This window comes from Erpetoichthys calabaricus, chromosome 3 (assembly GCF_900747795.2).
Source record: "Erpetoichthys calabaricus chromosome 3, fErpCal1.3, whole genome shotgun sequence".
In the NCBI taxonomy this organism is placed as follows: domain Eukaryota; kingdom Metazoa; phylum Chordata; class Cladistia; order Polypteriformes; family Polypteridae; genus Erpetoichthys; species Erpetoichthys calabaricus.
In genome coordinates this window covers 285304600-285320654 of record NC_041396.2, presented here as the reverse complement: position 1 = coordinate 285320654, position 16055 = coordinate 285304600, and positions in this window count along the sequence as shown.

The window sequence follows — 16055 nt, the reverse complement described above, 5'->3', positions numbered from 1 at the left end:
GACCCACATATGAGAAACTGAATTGTTCAAGTAACAATTGCTTGTTGCACCAGCATCCAGTAAGACTAAAATCATTGCTGTGCTGGTAAGAGCAGCACGCAGCTTCATTGATAAGAGCTAAGCTGCTGGAGCTGAATGCAAACGGCTGTTTTGATAGTCAAATCTTAAGCCCCTTGTGGTATCCGGCTGGGGTTCAGGCCCGGCCGGGATGCCCAGGAGGATCAGAGGAGTGGCTTGTACCTCCTCCAGAACATGAGGGGCCATCTGCCCTGGTTGCTTTGGGGGCCACGGGTACAGAGTTTGGAAGCTCAACCCTGTAGGGGCCCGTGGTCACCGCCAGGGGGCACCCCGATGCCTTGGGATCCCTGGACCTTAGCACTTCCGCCACACCCAGAAGTGCTGGGGGGGAAGAGGATTGGGGACACCCAGAGAACTTCCAGATACACCGCCAGAGCTTCGACCACACAGGGGTGTGGCCACAGAAGCTCATTGGGATGCACCTGAAGTCCATCCGGGGTGGATAATCCTTCCAGTCAGTGGCAAGAGTTGTGTGGAAGAAGGACGGAGCTCAGAGGAGAGGAGAGGAGAGGAGAGGAGAGGAGAGGAGAGGAGGCGGACCAGAGACTGAAGGCATTGTGTTGTGTGGCCAAGGACTTAAGGGGTGATTGGTGCTGCAGCACTGGGTTTGTGCTCACTATTACTTGTACATAATGTATAATAAATGTGTGTGTGGTGAAACCATCTTGTCTACCTGTCTGTGTCCGGGCTGTTCCCCACACCCTGTATAGCTAAATCTTAGCTAAAGCCATGCAGCTTACTTTCAACTTGATCATCTAGAATATTCATAAGCCTTAAAATATAAAATTACATGCCAAAATTAAACAAAATTAAATGTTTAAAAGTGTTTATGCACTAGTATGCATGTTTACTTGGTTTTCTTTAAGTTTAAGGGCCTTGAGTGTGCAGAAACTTATTTGGTCTTTAGTCAGCCAGAAGGCACAGCAAAATCGCCATGTCCCAAAACAAAAGCTTGTTTACTCAGTTCCATAAAAGACACTGCAGGCCACATTAAAAACAAAAGCAGAGGCCTGTAAAATAATAATGCCTCTCTAAACCACTTAAAAAGATGTTAAGCAACTCATTTTAATAGTCAATATTTCTAAACAGAATAACAAGGCACATTCATACTTGATCTTAACCTTAACAATCTCAGTCTGTGAAATAGTGGGTCGCCACACCTGTGCCACATCCCCATTATAACTAGAAGCAGCATGGGTGTGGCAGGAAGAAGCAAGAAAAAAGAGAAAGAAAACAGTACAGAAGTTAAGGGAGAAGAAGGCAGGAGGTGAAGGAGCTGGTGCGTGAGTGAGTGAGTGAGAGCAGGCTCGCTGGATTAATGACTGACAACTGGGAGAACAGCCCCTTGGTAGAGTGTTTGGCCGACACTCAGAGGCAGCAAGAAGTGGTTGCTCCTGCTGAGCGCTTAAGAGAAGCAGGAGTGACTGGAAGGTGGTTTGGAGCGCCGCATAAGGCCGCAGAAGGCAGCGCAAGTTGGAGGCTTGGGAGGTGGAAGCCCCAGCGTGAGCACCCTGGTCGCTGGGGAACCCAAGTCTCAGTCTGGAAGAGCTAAACGAAGCCAGGGATCGGGAAGCTTCCAGACTAGCAGCAGTAGGAGAAGATCAGCTGCAGGTAGGGTGACTCCCCTGATGTAGGGCCTGGATATGGAGAAGGAGGGGAGCTGCCAGCTACAGAAGGCACCGGGTTTTGTTTTTAAAGGACTGCTTCCTGTCCTTGTTTTTAACTTCATTTTTAATGGAATTATTTATTGTAATTATTTTAATGGTTTTAATGGATTATTTATGGACATTTGATTGCGCTGCACTATTTTAGACATTGTTTGGTTTTTGAATTGCTTTTAATAAAAGCACTTCTGCACTTTACACCACTCCCCTTTGCTCTGTTTGGTGTCCTCATTGTCCAGCTCATCCAATTACATTACCGACGGTGTTGGGTTTAAGGGCTCCCAAAAGGGAAGTGGGAGCATGAAGCAGAACCTGCATTTTCACACAGTCCAGACTCTTTTAATATACAGTAGAACCCCGCAAAGTCGCGGTTCAGAGTTCGTGGCCTCGGTCATTTGCGGATTGTTCCTTAGATCCTAACTAATAATTGTTAGTGGAAACCGTAAATATCCTCTGCAATTTTTTATGGCTTTTTTCGTTATAATACTGTACTGTAGAGAGAACACAAAGCAACCATAGAGGAATACCCGGCTTGGGATGGTGAAAGTAGCCAATCCGAGAGCGTTATTCATTTCTCCTTGCTGCTGATTGACTGCTGCCCCGTGACACATCTCCGGCTGAGTGTTCTCATGTTTTCCGTTTTGTTCTTCTTAAAGCCCCAAGATGCCGCCGAAACGCCCTGCACCTTCTAAGGCTTCTGGTAATGAGCCTAAGCACCAGAAGAAGTTTAAGACACTCCAGGAGAAGGCTGAACTACTGGATTTGCTCCGGGAACTAAAAAGTTATGCTGCAGTAGCATGCCATTATGGCATTAACGAAGCACCATATGCTACATAAAGAACGAAGCAGCAATCAGGAGTACCGTATCAGTAAGTTTCTGTGATAGTGCCAAAAAGGTAACGACCGTAAGAAATAAGAATATCGTCAGGATGGAATCTGGCTTGGCATTCTGGATCACCGACTGCAGGAAGAAGAACATCCCCTTGGACGGTAATATCATCCGTGAGAAAGCACGGAAATTGTACCAGCAGTTCACTACAGGAGATGATGTAGAAGGTACCGAATAACCACAACCAGGACCATCAACAGCACCAGAGCCTGAAGATTTTCAAGCCAGTAAGGGATGGTTTGATCGTTTTCAGAAACGATTCAATATTAAAAGTATTTCTCAACACGCAGAGGCATCATCTGCCGACAAAGAAGCTGCGGAGAAGTACCCTGAGACCTTTAGGCACATCATTGAAGAAGAGGTGCTACCCGAGGAGCTGTAAATCCTGTGCATCGTACTGCACAGCTAATTCAACATCATCATCAATATCTTTTATTATTGGTGAGTACCCATACATTTTACTGTATTTTTATTAAATTAAATTATTACGTATTTACCCTACTTATAACAAAGAAAACGCGCTTGCATGAATTACAGTACATATAGCGGTAACATCGGTATTTTACATTCTAGCACTGCGGGACACATAGCAGTATAGTACTGTATAGCATACGGGTATACCTTTACATTCTGTTTTTAGGTAATGCATTAAACTGATTTTGAAATGAAATTAAAGTGTTTTGGGGGCATATTTAGGGTTTAAACTGTAAAAATAGGCATTTATAGGTATTTTTTTAACCACATCCAAAATTCACAGTTTTTCACAATTCACAGGTGCACTAGGAACGTAACCCCCGTGAATTTTGAGTGTGTACTGTAAAGCTCTTGACTGGTTGAATGAGATGCCCACCTCTGTTCAAAATTCTGGCTCCTTCAATGTGTTTAAGAATCGTCTGAAGACTTACTTGTAAAATTTCTGAAATTAATTGTTAGGTTTTGTAACTGAGGAATTGAAAATTGCTCCTGTGTTTGTTCTGAGCTCTTTACTTGTGATAATCAATTTTGTAACCTTGTCCTGAAACACTTGCTCACAAATAATCCCTCATCCTGATGATTACTCAATTATGTTGTCCACTTTGTATGTTGCTTTGGATAAAAGTATCTGGTAAGCAAATAAATGGAAATAGAAATTAAAATGAAGGGAAAACAAATTAATTAGCAAAAGCTTGCAATTAATTAAAACATTGGTCAGAATAAAAACCTGAAGCCACATTGGCCTTCCAGTATCAGAGTTGGCCACCCAATATATAATTTATAATATATACTAAGGAAAAGCCTAGGGCATGACTACTGGCTGTAGATAATCTTGCCATGCAGAACTAAATAAGAACAGACAAAGACCAAAGAAACATCCCTCTTAATATAATGATTATGATCAACACCTATCAGTTCTAAAATTCCTAAAGCAACAATAGCCCATGGCATGTAGGAACAGTAACATGGTGGTTTGGTGAGTGATTGCACAAATGGGAGCACACAGGAAACGACCAGCATGCCTGACTAAATAACAACTTTTGGAAACCTTAAGAAGTGTCCAAACTATGAAGAGTCCTGCCAGACGTGCATTTTAAGGAAAACAGTGCCTTGTTTTCTTCAGGTGAGGAGTGAGCAGCTGCAAAAAAATGGAGGCATTCACGTACCTTCTGTAATAAGTTTGTCCTGTGCTTTGGATATCTGGAAATCACTTTATGCCATATTTGGAGTTTTCAAAATCTATTTTTCCCTTATTTTAAATATATCACTGTGGTGCCATTTTTTCAATGTGTTGTACTAAGATGTTTTTGCATGGCCACGGCCATGTTGTTTGCTGTCGCTATGCCTATTGCCAGTTGTATGAAGCAGAGGTCACCTGGCCGAGTGTGCCATCTTATTCTGCCTATGAAGAAGATACATACATTTCTCTATCCTTCATAGATTTATATCTGCCTTATTTTGCATTATTATTATTTATTATTATTTTCTTTTTTACCACAGTGCCATCTTGGATTTTCACAGAGGCTGCCATTTGTGGATGCTTTGTAAGGTTGTTGCTAAACATATGACCCGAGTCATACTATGTATGAAATCATGACATTGGCATTATGAAAAGTATATGGATAAAGACTCAGTCTTTATTCACATTTCTTTTATACAATACAATACAATACAATTTATTTTTGTATAGCCCAAAATCACACAAGAAGTGCCGCAATGGGCTTTAACAGGCTCTGCCTCTTGACAGCCCCCCAGCCTTGACTCTCTTAGAAGACAAGAAAAAACTCCCAAAAAGCCCTTGTAGGGAAAAATGGGAATTTCTTTTGAAATTCTTGCTTTTTTACTTTTTCTGGCTTACATCTTTTTTATTTAAAGCTTTGCATTTACTGAAATAATCTTTTGGCCTCATGTTAATAATGGCAAAGAAGTTGGGCTGCGCCGTAAGATGGCTGCACCGACGAGAGCTCCGAGTCATCTCAGCAAAAAGTTATTAGGCTGAGTGACTTGTTTTTCTCGTCATACACATTTCATTGTATGTTGACCCTGTGTTAACCTATATATGACAAATAAACCTAAACCTAACCTAATAACTTCAGTCTTGTTTTTTGTCTTATTTTTTTGGCTACATTTCATATGGACATAAGGAACCTCACAAACGAGAGGAGACTATTCTGTCAAATTAGCTAAAGCTAAGCTGTCCCAATATCTCCTCCAGACGCTTCTTAAAGGTTGTTAAAGTTTCTGCTTCAACTCTATGTCTTGGTAGTTTCTTAGAAATTCCCCCAACTCTTTGAGTAAAGAAGTGCTTCCTGGCTTCAGTCTTAAATGCACTTCTACTAATTTCCACTGATGTCCTCCAGTACGCAATTCACTGTTAATTTTAAAGAATTCTGATTGATCTACTTTATCAATGGCTTTGAAGTCTTTAAAGACCTGGATTAAGTCCCCACAGGTTCTTCTGCTCGAGACTAAACAGGTTTAATTTTCTGAGTCCATCAGAATACGACATGTCCTTAAGTCCTGGTTGCTCTCCTCTGGACAGCTTCAACTGCTGCTGTGTCTTTCTTGTAGCTTGATGACCAGAACTGCACATAATACTCCAGATGTGGTCCCACTAGTGCATTATATAGTCCGAGCATGATGAATAGTATTTGTTTCAATATATCCCAACTCTTTATTTGCTATTTTAATCACTTCTGCGTATTTCTTAGATGTTGAAGATATTGTGTCAACATATACCCCTAAATCCTTTTCAGAGGTTGCTTCCAGCAGCACAGTGTCTCCCATCTTGTATTTATAATTGATGTTCCATTTATTCACCTGTACCATATTGCACTTTTCTACATTAAACTGCATTTGCCATGCGTTGTGAAGCTTGTCCAGATCTTTTGAATTGGTTTTGCTGCCTCCTCAGTGTCTCCCATCTCTCCAATTTTAGTGTCATCTATGAAAATCACAAATTTACTAACTATACCAGAATCAATTTCAATGATGTAAATCAGAAGCAATAATTGTCCAAGGACAGATCACGGAGGGACAACACTATTGACCTCACTCCATGTGCACCATTCTCCCCTTAGCTGTACTCTTAGTCTTCTATCGGTTAACCAGCTTGAGACCCAGTTTTGTAGGTTGCATCTGATCTCTATAAATTCTAGATTTAGAATTAATCTTTGGTGTAAGACTTAAAAGACTTCTTGAAAGTCTAAATAAAATTAGTCATATGTTTTGTTTTTGTCAACTAATCCAGTTGCTTTTGCAAAAGAGTCTAAATGATTTGTTTTCTTCTTCTTCTCATAAACCTATGCTGGCTGTTATTTAGTATATGATTTTCATATAGGTACATTTCTAACTTATGTCTTATTATAGTTTTCATAATTTTGCATGGTACAGAAGTAAGATTTATCGGCCTGTAATTACCAGGATAGGTGAAGCTGGCAAAGGAATCAGAATGGAAAAAGGGAATTATGGGGATTTAAAAAAAGCCAGAAGAGTGATAAAGCTCCTTAAAATGTAATAAAATACAATAAAATCCAACCACGAGGTTCAGAGTATGACAGTAGACACAGGCATCTAAATTACTACTGAGTTGTATTAGGATGAGAAGAACAAGGCAGATGCAGAATAAAAACATTAGATTAAAAATAACACTTTTCTTCGGCAACTGGGTCAACAATGATATAAAATTGGTAACACAATTGTGTGCTTATATATTCAGAATTTCTAGAGAAATTTAGACTTCCAATGAGTTAAGGAGTATGCAGTTGTATTTGACTCTATACCCTCTGGGCTTTAAAAGTATTTAAATATAAAAATGATGTAATAATTTAATATATAATTTAACTATAATTATATCTGTAATATGAAAAAAGGGACACCACACAGCAACAGTAGCACTGCTTTGACGCTGGGTGCCACCCATTTACCAAACCAAGCAGAAATGTACATATAGTATGAGGCTTGCATAAAAATGTGTGTGGCTTTATGCCAATTTAGTTTTTATACATCTTGAAAAAGCATGGAAATGGGCATACGCAACATTTTTGTGCATACGTACCATTTATACATGAGACCCCTCGAGACTTAAGTCAGTCGAACATGAGGATAAGACTTACTTTAGTAGTCACAGGCACACTGGGTATCGTCATTTGGTTCCAAGAGCAGCTGGACAATCTCCTGTGTAGACTCGGTGCAGAAGAGATCCAGAAGATCACACTCCTTGACACAGGCTGCATTCTTAGGCCAGGTTTCCCCTGCGGATGCTACTGCTACATAAGCAGTGTACTGATATACTTACGTGCGTACTTTATGTAAATCTGAAAGATTCCACCAGGTGGCAGTGTGAGATATCATCACGGTGAGAAAACATTATGCTTCTCTGTGTGGAGAATTGCCCGAAACATCCATTAAATTCCACGGAACACCTTGCCACAGTGTCACCCACTTCACAGCTGCACTCGGATCTCAATCCGGGTGATTTCCAGTGTGGTGGGTGCAGCAACAAGCTGTAATCAGCGCATGCTCCTAATCTCTTGCCACAATATCTCTGAAAAGGATCAATGTTTAATGATTACATCCATCAATCCAGGGATGCACCCATTCCAGCATGCACTGGGCGCAAGACAGAAACAATCCATGGATGGGGAATCAGCTCATCACAAGATGGATACAAGTATACACATACACTAGTGTCATTTTAGCATTACCAAATCCCTAAACCTGCAGGTCTTTGGAAGGAAACCGGTGCACACTGTGGAAGGACACCATGCCGCCCCCAAATGTGTTATTATTAACAGTAGTCATTATTTAAATGAAGTTAACAATATATCTGTAAAATGTAATATAGATGTTTTAATGAATTAGATCATGAAATTGATATCCAGTATAAATCTAAGGATTCTAAATGTGCAGAGAGCTGGAATATCATACATTTAATGTATTCTGCTGCTACTGCTGTCAATGCAGGAGGAAGCCCCAGAAGCACATAGCAATTAACAACTGGGTCAGTGTTAAGACAACATTTACGATGGTCTACTTTAATGACAAAATAAAGTAGGAGATTAAAGTGGAAATTTCGAGATTAAAGCTGAAATGTTCAATTTTATCACAAAATAGACCTTTTCACTGTGTCCCTGATTTTTTTTTTCTCTGTGGCTCAAATGTAATGTGGCATAGAAAGGTATGTGAGACCTTTAAAACGTATTGCGTCATTACTTTGAGGAATATGCAACGCTTGAATATAAAAGCACCACAAATGCATTTGTATGTCAGCATTTTTCTTCACCACATCAAACCATTCATGAAACATCAAAGCACGCACATTGATCCTGTAGGATCTGCGAAGTGGCTTGCTATCACATGGTAACAGTAAACAGAGACTCTGACATCACATTCCAACTTGAACACACTGGGCCTCCCGAATTTTTGCCGGTACTGCAACTCACGCACATGTCGCGTTATTTCTGAGGACGTACTCAGAGGATGAGTGAAAAGAACGCCGAGAACACGTGGGAGTAATGATGTGCGTTCTAAGTGTGAAATACAGTATAAACCGGCCCTTAAGCCTAATTTATACTTGATGCATCCGCTTTGGACACAAGGCAAAAATTACGTCACTCTGAAAATTCTCTGACTACACAGAGTGGCGGATGCTGGGGCAAAAATGATGAACAACGGGCTAAATATGACACAGACCGGTCATTAAAATGTAAGGAAGGCAGAAACATCTGCTCATCATGTAAATCCCCCACTCACAAGAAAATTACACTCGCCCATCCTTTACCGGTTGTGGTCTATAGATCTTACACTCCATTTTCTCCTTTTCTTCCGCTTCAAGTACTGAAAGTAATATAAGAGGCACGTTTTCTTCCATCAGTAGTCTCACATTTTCTGCTGCGACACTGCTTAACAAACACTGTCGATAGTCAGAATGTCAACATGCCGGTCGAACCATAGACATAGAATTACATAGACGCCGCAAGACCAGCAGCATTGTACGTCAATATCGCTGCCATATTGTGACTGGCACTGCTGTGGAGTGAAGTAGTGGATAAAGATGCCTCACGCATGTGCTGCTTGGGATTCTACAAACCGCTGTACGTGCCAAACCAGATCCCGGGGGATTATATTTCAAAGGTAAGGCTGAACAATTGTTTTGGTTATATTTGGCCATTAGAAAATCCCATTTTATAATCTTAACTTTAGCTACGCCGGGCTAAGCTAGCAAAGCTATGCATTTATGTGCTCAAGTGAGCCTCCAAACAACGTTTTGGCTAAAAATATTTAGTCACTATCCATGTAGATTGTTGTTAGCTGTTAACATTTCAAAAACTTTGAAGGTTTCCCAAAGTACTAGGGTGTTGTATAGGTGTCATTTTGCTTGGCTTTTCTCTACAAGGTTTCCCAAAGAAATCCACCTCAGGAAACGGTGGGAAGGTTTCAGCGCCAATGACGCATCCAGGCTCTGCAGTGAGCACTTTAGACAGGAGGATTTTGACAGGACAGGTCAGACTGTGAGAATCAGAGATGGAGATCTTCCCTCTGTGTTCAGGTTTCCAACTCATCTCCAAAGGGTAGGTGTGTAGTTAGATGGTGGCCTCGTGGACGATGCCCTTGTTTACATCTCAGGGTTTGACGTTTCACAGATTTTGAGAAAGCTGTCCTGTGATGTGTGCCGTGCTAGTTTGGTAGCAGATGCTCTACTGGCATCATATGATCAAAGCTACCACTTGCTCACATTAAAAAAAAAACAAAGGAGGTTTGATGATTTCTTCTGAAGGTACAGTCAAGGTGTCCTGTGGTGGGTTGGCACCCTGCCCAGGATTGGTTCCTGCCTTGTGCCCTGTGTTGACTGGGATTGGCTCCAGCAGACCCCTGTGACCCTGTGTTCGGATTCAGCAGGTTGGAAAATGGATGGATGGATGGATGGTACAGTCAAGGTGGTCAAAGTAGCTGAGCGTGTTATCCGACAGTCGACATTAGGGCAAGCTGTCAGTGTATCTTTGATCAGTTTGTTTGGGCTGACATTGGTTCAGATGATGTGTTTTTTCTCAAGGAGCACATTGAGGAAACACAGTTTGAAATTGACAACCATCATTTTATGCTCATGTCTTTAGTTGTGTCTGTCTTCCACAAACTAAGGCTGCACCATATTGCCAGACTGAATACTCTCAAATTACAGTGTAGCAACACACAGAAAAAACTGTAAGACAGTTCTGTTTCAAGGATTTTAGATCCTATCCTGTATATACAGTATTTAAGTAACCACATTGTGTGTGTGTGTGTGTGTGTGTGTGTGTGTGTGTGTGTGAGAGAGAGAGAGGAATGAGTGAAATGTTTTCAGAAATTATTAAGTCAATTTGTATACAATAAAATAGTTTATTTTTGTCATTTGAGTGTATCATTTCACTGTTAAAGGAAAGACCATGACTGCCAGTTGCAGTCTTTCAGACACTGGTCAGGTTTTCGTCTCAATAATTGCCATTATTAGTGTATAAATGGATATAAATAATTGCTTTTAAACGATTCGCCAAAATCTGTTGTATGTAAACGATGCTGTTTTAAACGTTGTTTTTCATCAGAAAACCCAGTTTCCATGTCTACCTGTATTAGTTTAAATGGCACTTCTGTCACTCGCAATACGACTGGGCAACACAGTGAATGCGGCGTCTACCTATATACTGTATGTCTATGGGTCGAACGGGCCGCGACAAGTGGATGGTTTATTCGCTCCCTCTGCGCGTGCGCGATTTGTTGTGCGATCTGATCACAGGCTTCACGTGGTAAGTGCCAACTAGACGAGTCCTCAACAGAACAACGAGCTGATATCAAAGCCTGAGAGCTCTTGTTGACCTCTTCCGAAGGCACCAGCGTGTCTTGGTAACTCAAACGAGCAACCTGTTGCTTCTTTGAAAGTCACGTGACTTTACCGCCAAGTTATCCAACCTCTGCTGATTTTTTGATCCGCTTAATTTCCGGTGAGGACTAAATATAACTATTTTGACTTAAACCTAAATGACTGAAATTAGTATATTGCACATCCCACAAGATTCAGTAAATGAAACATGATCGAGTTATGTTCAAAAGTGGAACATAAACAATACATGTAATATAAAATTCTTGTAAATGTAACAACCTTCCATTTCCCTTTTTTTCAGTGCAATATCGTGCGTCTTTATTCCACAACAAATAATTTTCTAGCATAATCAAACTCGCAAACGCTCCATACAAAACAACAGTCACTTTACAGGCTATTCCAATCTCGCGTTGTTCCCGATTGTCATCCAGCGTCTCGTGTCGTGTTCCTGTTCTCCGTTACCCGTTATCAATTACACGTCTGTGTTTATAGTGCGTTATAATGAGTCCATCTGCCTTCTGGGGCCTTCTCGAGCTTCAAAAGCATAAAGTGAAAGTTGCAGGGTTCGTGGAACGCAGATCCTCAACACACCTGTGAATACCCTGTTGTTAATCACCTGTCCAGAACTCGCCCATCTCTAGACTGTCAATGTTGGCCATAATAATAATAATGACAATAATAATAATAATAATAATAATAATAATAATAATAATAACGCACTATTGTAAAGCCTTACATCTCAATTTACTTTGTTACCACTTTAACATTTACAAAATATTCCATCTGCATATGTGCAAAGTCTTTATGTTTTGTACTTTTTAACTGGATATTATATCAGTAATGAATTATTAAAAAGACTGACGTCAAAGCTGGGAGGAATGAAAGAAGAAAGAATAATGCAAATCATCAGAGAAAAAAGAGAAAGAAATAGCAACGGACGATTAGTCACAGATGCATTTACCATATATTTTAAGGCATCTATAGCGGAGCGGGAAATTAGTAGATGAATTGCACATTGCAGATCAACCTAAAAAATCATAGATTACAAAACTAAAGTCATCTTCTAAAAACAAATGTCAGAAATAGAAAGAGAAGGAGGCGTTGTTTCAACCCACCGAACCGTATTGGCAACGTCGGGGTTAATCCTGATTTGCACTCTGCGCAGATCGCCTCAACATGTGTTCCTTGTGAACTCTGTCTTGTTGCCTATGAACCGGGACTAATTTTATTTTTGCTGGCCTCACACCGTGCAAATGTGCATCTGTGTCAGGGATCTCCCAACATCCGCCATCCTCCCCCGCCCTATGTCACCACCACCCGCTTCAGCCTCTCCCACATCGTTTTAAAGAAATAAATAACCGTCACTACAGCCTTTTCGTAGAGGCGATCTTTCATAAATAAATAAAAATAAAAAAATGAAAAATAAAAAATATTTTTTTTGTGATTGTAATTAAGACAATGATGAATGACGGAAACGGAGCCAATGCCAGCAGCATTTGACAGAAAGCTGAAACTTTCACTGGAAGGGGTGCCAGTCCATCTTAACTACCATATATTTGTGAGGTTACTCACATTCAGTTCTACCTGGGCCAGTTTATTCCTAACAATCATGTCTTCACATAATAAATACGCAGTTGATCTGTTTTCCTACATTTATTCAATCATTACATTTTGTATATGGCGCTTTTCAGAGCATACGGTATCGCAAAGCGTCTTTATAAAAATAAATAACGCAGCACTACCTTGTATGAAACATCGCATTGAAGTAGACGTTTCAACTGTGTTGTCTAATTTATTGATGTAGCCTACCCGACTGCCTCAGTGTACATACGGGAGCGGCCGGACATGCATGCCGCGGAGAATCCATCAATTCAGAAACTCTTCAGTTGTACGCATTCCAGTCAGAACTGTGGGCCGGGCTGTTTTGTAATGCCTTCAAAAATGAACGTTGCCATCCATAATCTGTGACATTTCGTTTTCTTATCCTCGTCCAAATCTGTCGTCACCCGTCTGATTTATGACTCCCCGCCACACTCTAATTTGGGTTTGGTGTTTCTGTTCTATTTTGTTTAGCGATACGCTTCTCAAAGCCTTCACTCGGTGAAGGCGCTATAAATAAAACAAGGGAATCAACTGATCGGCCAAACCAGTTAAAGGAGTAACGTACAATTAGATTTATGCTGCCCCCTATAGGCTATAACTGAGAATGTTTCTATAGGCATGTCTATTTTTGGAGCATTTATTTAATCGTTGGCGGCACGGTGGCACTGCTGCCTCGTAACTATGAGATCAGGGTTCAAGTACCGGGTTTTCACGCGGGTTTCCTCTGGGGTCTCTGGTTTCCGCCTACAATAGAATACAATTTATTTTTGTATAGCCTAAAATCACACAAGAAGTGCCGCAATGGGTTTTAACAGGCCTTATCTTTTGACAGATCCCCAGTCTTGACTCTCTAAGAAGACAAGGAAAAACTCCCAAAAAAAACATTGTAGGGAAAAAAATTGATGAAAACTAGTGAAAGGCAGTTGAAAGAGAGACCCCTTTCCAGGTAGGTTGGGCATGCAGTGGGTGTCAAAATAAAGGGGTCAATACAATGCAATACACAGAACAGAACAGAAGTAATCCTCAATACAGTATAAAAATAAAAATATTACAAGTCTGGAGCAGAATTTAACAGTAGATGGTATCACATAATACGATTTGGATTTGTTCAGAGTCCTGGAGACCTCAGCCATCAAGCTGCCTCCCCCAATTGGCCATTCCACAGCTGAGACAGTGCTGGGCCAGCCAATCCGATGAAAGGACCCCTCTACCTAACTATTCCTGTGATCCTTAATCAGGGATGACTTTACCTTACGCAGGCAAAACAACTTGGCAGGTGGGCCTTGGCACCAAGTGCCACATTTGAGTACCGAGAAGAGAAACAGAATAGGTGAGGGTTAGTATCCAATTCTAACTATCATGCTACTTATGTTTTAGTGCTAATGACTAACAACAGAGATGCAGTCTGTACAGTTAATCAGCAGCTCTAGTCAGGATATGCTAAACTGAAGTAGTGAGTCTTCAGCCGGAATTTAAAAGCTGAGACTGAGGGGGGCATCTCTTATAGTAGCAGGCAAACCATTTCACAGTTTAGGGGCCCTGTAACTAAAAGCTCGACCTCCTTTTGTTATTTTATTAATCATTGGAATCATAAGCAGACCAGCATCTTGAGTTTGTAATTCATGATAAGTTCAGACAAGTAAGCCGGACTTTGCCCATTTAATGCTTTATATGTTAAAAGGAGGATTTTGAAATCTGCCCTAAACTTAACCGGTAGCCAGTATAAGGATTTAAGAACTGGAGTTATGTGTTTGTATTTTCTTGTTCTTGTAATAATTCTTGTAGCAGCATTTTCGATTAACTGGAGGCTGTATAAAGAACAGTTTGAAGATCTAGTGAACACCGCATTGCAGTAGTCAATCCTACTTGAAATAAATGCATGAATTAATTTCTCAGAATCCTGTATATTTACAAAGCGCCTTAATTCCCCAACATTTTTAAAATGGAAGAAACATGATTTGAACAGCTTTGTAATACAGTATGCACTTTAAATGACATGCTAGAGTCAAAGATAACTCCTAGATTGCGGGCTGATTCAGTAAAATTAATGGGGATTCCAACTGAGTTAAATGATGACAAAATATTGTTATGATCAGCGTCATTCCCTCCAACAATTAACATCTCTGTTTTATCTGTGTTTAAAGACAAGTAGTTCTCATCCATCCACTCCTTTAATTCACTAACACAACTAATTAAAGACAACATTGGAAAAACTTCATTTGATCTAAAAGAAAAATATAACTGGGTGTCATCTGCATACGAGTGAAAATTAACATTATGTTTCCTAATGAGAGATCCCAGTGGAAGCATGTAAAGTGAAAACAGTAAAGGTCCCAGTACTGAGCCCTGCGGGACACCATATTGAACTTCTGTGTATAATGATGGAGTACTGTCAGCACATTTCTGTACGTATTGGAATCAATTTGATAAATAAGAACTAAACCAAGTGAGCACAGACCAAAGACATGTAGGTAGGTGGACTGGTGATGCTATATTGACAGCTCTGCAATGGACTGATGCCCTGTCCAGGTGTTGTTCCTGCCCAGATCCCTATGATTGCTTGGATTGGCCCCAGCTGCCTTTGCGATCCTGCCCTGGATAAGTGGCTTAGAAAGATCGATAAATGGATGGGTTTTGGCCCTATCCTATGTGTATGTGTGTTCACCCTGCAAAGGAATGGTGCCCAGTCCAAGTATTGTTCCTGCCCTGTGCCCAACGATTGCAAACCTGCCGCAGATAAGTAGGTTAGGAAGATGGTTGGAAGGATGGATTTTGACCTCTGATATATGAGTCTGCATGTGCGTGTGTTCACACTGTGATAGACTGGCACCCAGGTGATTGGTGTGTGGAAAAGGATTTGGAAATTTAAAGGATAACTTATTTACTTGTTTTTCTTCTTTTCTAAAATAATATGCCTGAAGTTAAATCTTCATTGAGGTACAAACCAATTTATTTTAATTCAGTAAGTGGTCTCCAGAAAAAAAAAAAAAATTAAACAAAATTAAATACTAAAAGCTAAATTAATAATCACAGTGTAATCTTATTTAATAAGTGCTATATTTTTAGCATGTCACATATTTACAGTTTAACTATCCACGATCTAGAAGGGTGAACAAAACTTTTATTTTTTCACAGTATATGTATGTCCATAACATTTAGGGTTATTTCTTAATTAAAACTACCTCAAAACACATTAGTTCACAACTTTGCTAAATATTTTTTATAATATCAGCATAGCCATGTTAAAGGAATACTCCAACCAAAAACGATATTTTTTTTAGTTATTTACCCTGCATTGTTTGAGTCAATAATCGAGAAAGATTTTTAATCTCATATTTTTATGGAGAATGGAGAATAGAATTGAAGAAGCCAATGGTGACCAAAGCTGTACAACAGGAAGCAATGGAAAAAAAGAAAGAAATCTAATTTTACTTGTGTTGCACAATCTGCATCTCAGTCATCCACTTATATGCTTAAAATGTGCAAAACGTAT